Source organism: Leptonychotes weddellii, chromosome 13 (genome assembly GCF_054177405.1).
Source record: "Leptonychotes weddellii isolate Sample4059 chromosome 13, ASM5417740v2, whole genome shotgun sequence".
In the NCBI taxonomy this organism is placed as follows: Eukaryota; Metazoa; Chordata; class Mammalia; order Carnivora; family Phocidae; genus Leptonychotes; species Leptonychotes weddellii.
Window position 1 is genome coordinate 30,724,066 of NC_138381.1, and position 10,312 is coordinate 30,734,377.

Below are 10,312 nucleotides of genomic sequence, written 5' to 3' on the forward strand. Positions count from 1 at the left end.
GTAACCTAATCATATAAAATATTAAGAGAAAGAAGTCTCTCCACATATAGGTGGGATGTGTGATCTATCCCACTTAACGGCACAGTATGAGGGAGGGAGGGCTCCTTGCAGGCTACAAAACAAGCAGATAAGAATCAGCTAAAAAGTTAAAGAACTTTTAATGGCCAAGTATGGCTTAGCAAGTCAGTGTTAAGTATTGCTGGGGGTGCCTGAACAAAGGAAAATCCACAATCGCTTGCAAGATCTTTCCCAGGGGTTCCCACCATAGGCTTAGGAGCAAGCCTGGTGCAGAGCCCAGTATTGAGTTAAGTCCCAACGGCGGTGCAGGAACTAGTGGTGGTGTTGAGGAGAGGCACATGAAATATCTGCGGGCTTCCAGACCTTGCTTTCCCGGGAGGGGAAGCTTCAGGCCCACCCATAAGCAAGGGACGGAAAAGTCCCTAGTTCCGGGAGCACACACAGGAGTGCCACTGGTAGACAGGTCATAGAAAACTCTCTATCCCAGAGGCACAGGTAAGACGCTGCTCCTGTTATTATGGCTGGTGTGCTGTCGCTGGTGCAGGGATAGGGAGAAGAGGGGCAGCAGCACGCAAGACTCACCAGGTTCAAAGCAGTTTGGCTGCCAGGGAGGTGAGGCAGGTGGGCTGTAAAAGTCCTATCCCAAAGTGGGTGCGTAGGGCCTTCCTAAAACCCAAGCGGGATCAGAATGAACCAGAAGTCCCTTGATAGGTCAGCAGCCAGCCAGCATCTAGACCAGGGGTCCGATGGAGTATGCAGATGTGTGGTGAGAGCTGCACGATGGGAGGCATTTTCACCAAGATTCCCTCATACATATTGGGAGACTGAGCGTCCAAAAAACAGATCTTCATTGACTATAAAGCTGTTTCCATCTTTTTTTTTTTTTTTAATCTGGAAAATGCCAGCACTAGTGTGTTTCCCTTCTGAAGTCTTCTGCTTTATCTACCGCAAGAAGACTGTCTTCCTTTTGCACTCTGGTGGATGGACCTCCCTTGCAGCTCTGTTATCTTTGAGCTGGTTCTGATAATTGCATCTCAAAGGCAGGTACTGCACATCTTTTATCTTTTAAGAACTTTCTATAGTAACTAGCATATATTGTTATTATTTGTCATCTATTTTTCAGTGTATATATGAACGAGCAAATCCATGGTTGTTTAACTCTTGGCAATTTTCTTAATGTTTCTGTTTCAGATTTACAAATGTGTAATACCCATAACCCTATTTTTTAATATCCCAGGTAATAATAGTTCTCATATTCCTGTGGGTCTTCATTCCAGCATGTGGAGTCCTGATTTTAAGTCTCTTCTCCCCAACCCAGTGTCTCTGTTTGACCACTGTGAATCCTCCGAGGTCCTGAGGGAACTAGTGTGTTAATCTGGATTTCCCAGTGTCCAACCTGACACCTTCTTTCGTCAGGGGTGAGTAGGTATTTAGTACAGAACTGCCTAAGCAAATCAGATGTGGTCAGTGCTTCCCTGGATAAAAACTAAAACAGTAAAACTCACCAATTCTTTAAAAACCCATAGCACTCATTTTTTCACATGTAGCATTGGTACCTAAGCTCATGTAGAGCTGTTTAGCCAGATTAAAATCTAAATTTCATAAGCTTTAATCTAGGTGAGAGTGCAGTTAGGAAAAAAAGTCACATCACAAAATAATATTTTCTCACAAGGGTCTATATTCCAGAACAGACTGTCCCAGGGATTCCTTATCAAGACAACAGAGTTGTCCCTGGGTGTGTGAAGGTAGATGAGTTTGAGAATGCTGTGCATTTAGCTGTGGGTGTGTGTGTTTAGGGGTGTATGTTTCTCTTCCTCCTTGGTTAAAACAGAAATTCTCTTAGGGTTCATGTGAAGCCGATCGCAGTTTGATTCATAAAGAAAAATATATGACATGCTACTTAAAAAAACACATCTTAGTAAAAAAATTATATTCCTCAGAAAGTATTTCTGACTCCATTCCATCCCCCACAGTATAGGCCTTTTACTCTCCTGGGATAGTTGGGTTGAGTATAATAAGAAATTTGCATTTGTTTCTAATTATTGTCCTGATGCTGCTTCCAGTGCTGGAGTTGCTCCAATGCTGGAGTCCTCTGCTCTTTAGGAAGACTAACAAGCAAAACATTAAGCAAAGAGACTTCCATTGCCAACTGCTTTGCATCACTGATCCTTTCCTTTGAGATAGAACATCCACATAATTATTCCTTTCAGTCTGCATTTTCAACTCTGCACCCAGCCTTTGCCTTTTCCAGAAACCCTCCCATGAAGGACTTATGCAGGACTGTTCGGGTTATGTCTCTCAAAATCTTAACTCTCCATCATTCTACTTTGTCTTTGTTCTTAACATCTGACACTATGATGCTATCTTCGGCTTAAAAACAAAACAAAACAAACAAAAAACCAAAAACAAACCAAAATAAAACTGGAGACTGGAGCAGGCAACCCATTGCTCATTAAGTAAATCCAAAACATACTCTCCATGGCAGTTCTACAAATAGAATGATTGCAGTTGTTCCCCCCAACCTCTTTCAGACCAAAGCTTTTACATTATTCAGTTTCCTTTGCATACCACTCTTTTTATTTTATTTTATTTTTTTGGTTTCTGTGTATGACTTTGAAGATCTATACTTCTTCCAACATTCAAGGTCTTTGGGCCTCTTACCTGTTCACAAAGCTATGCTATTGGAATTAATATTAACCATCAAAGCTTGCTGAATTCCATTGACAATAGTCATTGTGTAGTTAGCTTTGTTTAAATGCTTATTGCCCACATTGTCTTTTGGTTTTCAGTGGCCTTCTATCTGTGTGACCAAAGAAGCTATCTGATTAAAAACCTAACTGTTCTTCAATGGTGAAATTTTATATCCCCAAAAAAGCAGAACCAGAATCACCTGTTTATTTTATTTTTTTTAAAGACCATAGAGGATTGAGCAATGTGTTATCTGTGATGTAACAAAATACAGAATTAAAAGTAATGCATTACTTTCCAAATAGAATAATTCATTTAAGAAACGACAGTCAGGAAAGTTTGTGGCCCTGGATGGATATGTCAGACTGGTGATACTTCAAAAGATTTCAGATTCCCGAGTAGATGGGGAAAGGAAGACAGGACATTACCATCAGGCACTAATTCACTTTCTCACTCATTCATTCACACCCTTACACATTCAGTTTTGTTTAAATATATCCTGAGAACTCAGAGTAGAAGACATTTTACTAAGTACTAGGGGGACTCCCAATTTTTCAAGGACGAAGAAAGAAGAACATAAGGAAAATAGAAGAAAGAAAAGGAAAAACATAGGATGCGAATTAACAACTACTGAATGAATCTACATTACTGCTTTTGCTAATATTTTTAATAAGCTACTTTGTGCAACACATGACTCTTCGTGCTTCTAAATCATTAGGTCATTTAATAAAAATAACTCCATTAAATAGTTATTATTATCACCATAATAAGGTGAAATTGAATGCCATAGAGGTTACATGACTAGAATTGACAGTCAGGATTTTAACCCTGGCTTCTTAGTGCAGGAGGACACCTCTCATGTCACACAAATAAACAACAGACAACAATGACACCTTCTTTGCACAAGGCAATTGAGATTTATTCCTTTACACTGGTTTTGCTACTTACTCAGTATGGCTGAGGCCACTTGATGTTTGGGAATTGTAGTAGGAGAGGAGAAGGGTCACTAGGAAAATAAGTGGCTTATACATAAGTTTTGCCAGCTCCCTAATTTTGACCAGAGTCATTATGATAAAATGGCCTCTTCTCATTTCCTTTGCTCTCTACCTTTGGATCTCCCTCAGACTATAGTTGGTGAGTCATCTCTTTTCCAACCCACTCATATATTCAACAGACACTTCTTGAATGTCTAATATGTGCCAGGAATGATGCAGATTGACTCCTACAGGAGACTTCCTATTAGATGAATGCTCAGGCAGTTTGAGAATCAGAGTCAGCATTCAAGTTGTAGGCTCAGGATTAATGTAGGAGTACATGGAGAATAAGGGATAAAGTGTAAATGATAAAGACCCAGCTTCCTAAACCTTCTTTTGGGGCAGTGCCACTGGAAAATGAACTCTAGATCAACCGGTAGGAAAATAACTTTCAAGAGTTTCGAAAGCAGGATCAGGGTCCTTTGTTTCCTGCCTTGTGGTTGTTATTTCTTCATGCATGGGTGCCTTGGTTAGTGACATGGTAACTACTTTCTATGAGGAGGTAAAGAGAAGGCCTTTGGCCTTGGAGGAGTTACTACTGACCCATGATTGAGTGAGAAAAAAGGAAGGCCAAGCAAAGTCAGCGACAAAAGAGGATTCTTCAATAAGTGTTGTGTGGAGGATTATGTCTCCCTTTCTGTTCCTGTACTCCCCCATTCTCTTTCTGTACTTTTCCAGAAATCTCTCTCTCTCTTTATGTTTATCATTTTACTTCTCTTGCTCCCCCTACCCTAACTACCCTTGTTCATTTAATACCCTTCATAGACTGAGTTGCCCATCAAGAAAAAGGGAGTAAGCTTAAAAAAAACCAAAAAATTTACCAGGGACAATCAGTTTTCCTAACGAAAGCATGTTTACTGATAGTAATATGAACACACATGCATACACACATGTATAACATTGAAAGGGCTTTAAATAGGACTTTAAGATAGAGGCCAGATAGCAACTCTTTGCTCCAATTAAATTGGTTCACCAGTTTTCCTTCAAATATGCACCTTCTGTCTTAATGCCTGTGTTCACTTTGATCCTTTATTCTACACTGCCCTCCCACATACTTAACTCCATTGATAAAATGCCTCGCTGTCCTCAGAGACCCAGCTCAGAGATCAGTAAATATTTATGGAAAGGATTTGTTGAATGAATAACAATGATCTCCTCTGAGTTGATCTCTCATTTCCCTCCTCTACATACTTAAAGATTTCACAGTCTGCAGAGAAACCTCATGGAGCAAAGTAAAGAAGAATGGTTCCTGAATGTGATACTGATAGGGCCAGAACATCTGTCACTCATTAATCACACAAGTGGTTTCACCTGGCTTGTTTGGCTGTGTCATCCTTCCCCCATTAAGGATGGCTGCTCATTCTATTCCCCAATCACTATGAGCCCAGAAGGAACATCTGCCAATTAGAAAAGACGCTGGATGATCATGCAAGTTGTACGCATTTGGGAACAATCTTCAGAGTTTGGTGACAGATGAGGTTGAGAAGAGGGAGGGAATTGAAGAGCCACAATTACTGGGATGAGATCCCAGGGAATATAGAAAGGAGTACTAAATCTGGGAATATTTTGGATTGTGGGAGGGAGGACAAAAGATATCCCTTCTTTCTATAAGGGTTTCTTGGTAATACCTTTGGGTATATAGAGCTGGATTAATGGAATGGATGAGATCAGCTCTATATCTCTGATGATGAATTTAGTTTTTGTCTTTGTCCTCTTTTGCTTTCAGTCTTATTTAGACAGGAAGCCCACTGAACCGAGACAGGTATCGTCTGCCCACCGTACAGAGCTAAGTGCACTGTCACTGCTATATAAATTGCCTTCTTCTTCAGGATAATAACAATGTAGATCATTCCTCTCTTCTGGGATGGCAGATCTCATGTTCATTTATAACATTTTGGACATCCAATTCAGTTTGCATCTTCATATTTAAACACCTTTGCATTTGTAATAATAATAATAATAAAAACTTAAGATGGCTGGTATATTTTACATTTGAGACATGGGGCTCAAAAATCCCAGTAAATTTTTTTCCTCCCGTCTCTTTGCTATGTGGTCTATGTATTATCTGGATGGTTTGCTGGATGATCATTTCTTACTTTAACTAATTGGTGGGATTAATTCTCTGCTTTAGAAGGGAGTCTTCCTATTCCCCAAGTTAAATTCTCAAATTCATTGTTTTCTGTGTCATATGCTTATGTGTGCACATTAACATGAACACTAGAGAAGTTTAAGTTTAGAAAGTGTTCCATATGCCTTCGAACTCCTATAGCACCTCCAAATGATCTGATCATTTGAATTAGGTTGAAAATTACCACAAGGAAGAGAGTTTTCTTAAGTCTCTGTAAGAATATTCTGTGTAGAATAATTGCTCTGTAATATTTTTCCTTACCTGTGTAGTGGTTATCACTTTTCTGAACTGCCACAGAAATTATAAATCATCAAACATTCTTAGTATATCTCTGTGCATTTATGAAGTCAAAACAATTGGTTTGTAAGGAGAAGGCCTATGAAAGATGATTTGATATCAATTAGGCCAAAGCAAACTATCACACTATTTCACTGAATTGAAATCATGATTTCAGTCAAATATGGTGTTGTATATAAATTTCCCGAAGTCCCTAGCTGGAAAATAAGTCCGGAACTATTCTCTTTAAAACGTCAGACTTACACGGGAACCAGTTTGCAGGTATTTAAACATCACCAAGCAATCAGTTTTGAGAAGGGGGGGAAAAAAGTCCATTATTCTGAATTATTAATTGATTCTGAAATATCAATGTATGTATGAAATTGATAAGACAAATAATTTTTTTTTCATTCCTTTTTTTGGTAAGTAGTATTCTTAAAATGTTCATATATGTTTACTATAAATGAAGTCACTGAAATAGGTTCAGGTATTCTAAAATAATTCAGCAGTTTGTTTCTATATCTAATGCTAATAAACAGCATAGATCTGGAGAATTAAAGTAAAAGCATCTTTTCTCACCCTCATCCGAAAAGATGGAGATGATGTGAGGCAAATCAAAGAAACTATTATATGTATCAGAATAGAGATAAGATGTGCAGTGTTTTGCCTATAAAATAGGAATCTGGCTTTGGTTTCAAAATTTTTCAGTCCGAGCTCTGCGAGGTGAAATACAAGAATGAATTCTCAGTTTATGTTCCATAGTGTATGTTCAACTTCCATTGCAACTCAGTTGCTCACTAGAAAAGACACAATTGATGACTCGGGCTGTCTCTATATTGCAGTGAAGTTACAGCTTTATAAAGTGACAACTGTCATTTTCGATTCTCACCAGGGAGAGTAAAAATAAATTAATCTTTGTCAATTTCAATGTTTCCCCTTGTTTTATTGTTATTATAAACCATTCGGTGGAAAGGGAAAAGTACAGTGTCACCACAGGTTCATCAAACTTGAAGCTAAAGGTTAAATGAATTTCTCAGACTGAGCTCATTCAGAGGGAGAAGGCACACGTATCTCCATATAACACAGAGATTAATCTGCATTTACTGGACACCTAGCTTTATCTGGCAGCTAAGTGTTTGTGATTAGAATATTGAAAGTCATATATCTATTTATTGAGAACACTAGGAGGGAGAGAGGCACAAACAGCAGAGCAAAGAAACATGTTAAAGGCTTTATAACTTTCCATGTAGGGTTATTTCTGAGGAATATTAATTAGTGAAAATTATCATCTCTACTGTCTTACCATGATGCCTAGAATGTTTATGATTTGGAAAGATGTATTGATAGAATTCCACCCCTGGAAGAGATCTGAAAGATCATTTCCTTTAGTTTCCTCTTTCTTCACCCAGGGAAAACTAAGTTACCTGCCCGAGTTCATGGATCTGGCTCCAGGCAGAATTTGAAATGGAGTATATCTCTTGGTTCCCAGGTCAGCATTCTTTTTCTTGTACCTAATAGAGATTTCTACTTTTTACTCTAGAAGTGTTAAGACCTCAGGTGCCCACTTAAAAAGGAGCACTTTGCATTGTTATTCTTTAAAATTTTTAATGTAAAATAAGTTTGCAGATGTTTTCAATTATGGCAACTAACAAATAGATTTCTGAGGGATCAAGAAGTAGAACAGACATCTGGATAATAAAGATTCTAGAAGGAAGGAGGGGATACTTACTTTTGCTTCTGTTCTAGATGTAAGGTGAACAAACTGATTAGTGAAATCCTATTTTCAATATGGCACACATCTCTGGTGTGTTAATTTGTATGCATGTGTGTATTTTCTGACCAATACAGAAGAATAAAGCACTATGCTTAATTCTTTTATTTATATGCATATTACAGAAATCTATTTAGCCTTTAATGTTTCTTCGAGGACAGGTTTCTTAATTGTTGCATTATACTAATTCCAACTAACTAGATGTGAAAAAATCAGGCTGCTGGTTTGGGATAGACCTGTATACAACTGTCTAAGTTTCAATCCTTTAATCTGTCCTGTTGGGTTATTCTTCAAGGTCCTTTTCTTCCATCCCAATTAGGATATTTCTGGATGAAAAGTACATTAATTTACCTTTTCCCAGTCTGATCAGAGTCTCCAAAGACCATGTAGGGAATGCTTGGGCGGAATGGGTAGCAAAGTAAGTAAGAGACACAACCTTGGATGCAAAGGACTCAAGTAAAAATGAACAAATACTACCTGGCGTGAAGCAGTGATTCTAGCTTCATTCAGTGCAAACTGTGGATGTGCATCAGGCAGGAAAATCAGAAGGAAGATTTCTAGAAGAGCCTGACCCTGGCTACTTTAGGCTCCTTTGCAGAGTTAATCTCAAAATCTCTACCTTCTTTGCTCAAACTACTCACATAGTACCTCTGCTCTGTGTGCAGAAAGAAAAGGTTAACCCAACCTTGTACACTGCAGAATCGTACACTCATATTAAATAAAGTGGAAGTTCCTTTTAAAGCTGAACTTTGGTTCTGGAGAATCCCCACGAGGAAATCCACATGTCGCCTCCTGTCCAAGATCCCAGGGGCAGCTTTCTGTTGCAGAGCCCACACTCATCAACGCCTTATTCTTTCCCAAAGGTCCAAAGACTGAATTCATTTCCTGTTTCTGCTGCTTACTAGCCAGGGAACATGCATAGATACTTTAAAACAGAAACGCTCTGAAGATGAAATGCGCTTAGCACAAAAGAGCCTGATGAGGGGCAAAAGGCAGATTCTTGTAGTGGTGTTATTTCTCCACTCTGCATAGCTGCTACCATTCATTCACTGCATACGTGCTCCTTGCTACCCATTCCAGCTGGAAAGGATAATGCTCTCTTCTTACCTCTCGTCTTTTTTGCTGTCCCAAGAATATGTCAAGGGGCCCTTTTCATGCAAATCTATGTATAGCAACTCTTTAAGGAGAAAGTATCTTGGGAGACAGAAATTATCAACAAACCTGGAGAGAGCAATTTAAAAAGTTCTCAAGACTATTATTATCAGATCTATTACTTTCTGACATTTTAAAAAAAAAGTATGGCATTTCATGCCTAACTACATTACTCTTTTGTGATAACAAAGTCATTCTGAATATGACTAAGCTTTTAAATTGTTGAGCATAATACAGAGAGGAGATTTAGTTGTGGTGGGGCGAGATATTTCTTGAAAAATAAGGAATCGATTCTATTGATCCTCTTCTTCATCATCATCGAGGTCTCCTCAAGCATTTGTAGACTAATGGCAATCAAGTGCTCTTTAAGCTCAACAGAGTGATTCTACTTCAATACAACTCCAAACCACTAACCCCACTTCAGAGTATTTCCCCTGCTTGATAGGCGAACATGCTCCTTCAGCTTTGTGGCCTCCTTTCCCCACTTCAGACAAAAGAGCCTGGCCATTTTTCCAGGAGCCAGTAGCCATGACTGGAGAAAGAAATAGCTGTTGGGGGGGTGGTTGGTACAGGCAACATGCTGACTCTACAACCTGAAGCAGGCCGGGAGCTGTAACTTACAACAGAGGTGGCAGGGAAAACATGGAAGTCAGGCTCTAGCCCCCCAGCCTCTCTTTCTTGAACCAGTTAGTGTTCAGGTATAGTTCTAGGCTCTGAGGCACTGGCCAGGTGCGAGGGGGAGCCTAGGTAGGATTTTTGAGGGGGTGATGGGCAGGGGCGCTTCCTGATGGCCCTGGCATTGCCCTGAGCGGATGACTGCAGGCTCTACTCATCCGCAGCTTCCCTCTTTCCTTCCAAAGAATCCAAACCACCTTCTTACTTCTTCAAGAGTGCAGAACAAAGTGAATGTTAGCACCTCATGTGCCTTTGTAACCTGCCTTTCATGAGGTTTTCCTCTCACTCAGCAGAGCTCTGTGACTGATTTGCCTTTATTTCTTGGCAGCAATCAGCATGTTTCCCTGCAGCTCAGCAGAGGCGCAAAACTGCTGCCTCCTGACTTTTGAGGTGGAGACCAGACTTCCATGGAGGTCCTAGGGTGAGCTCTGCATTCTGTGGGTCCCTGGGAAGATGACAGAAGCCCGAGATGACACCAACGATATGGCTGGAGGTGTTAGCAAGGAGCCGAGACTTCATGGCCCAGGGAGTCAATACCACACGTTTGAAGTTTTCAGCCTCTGCAGACGT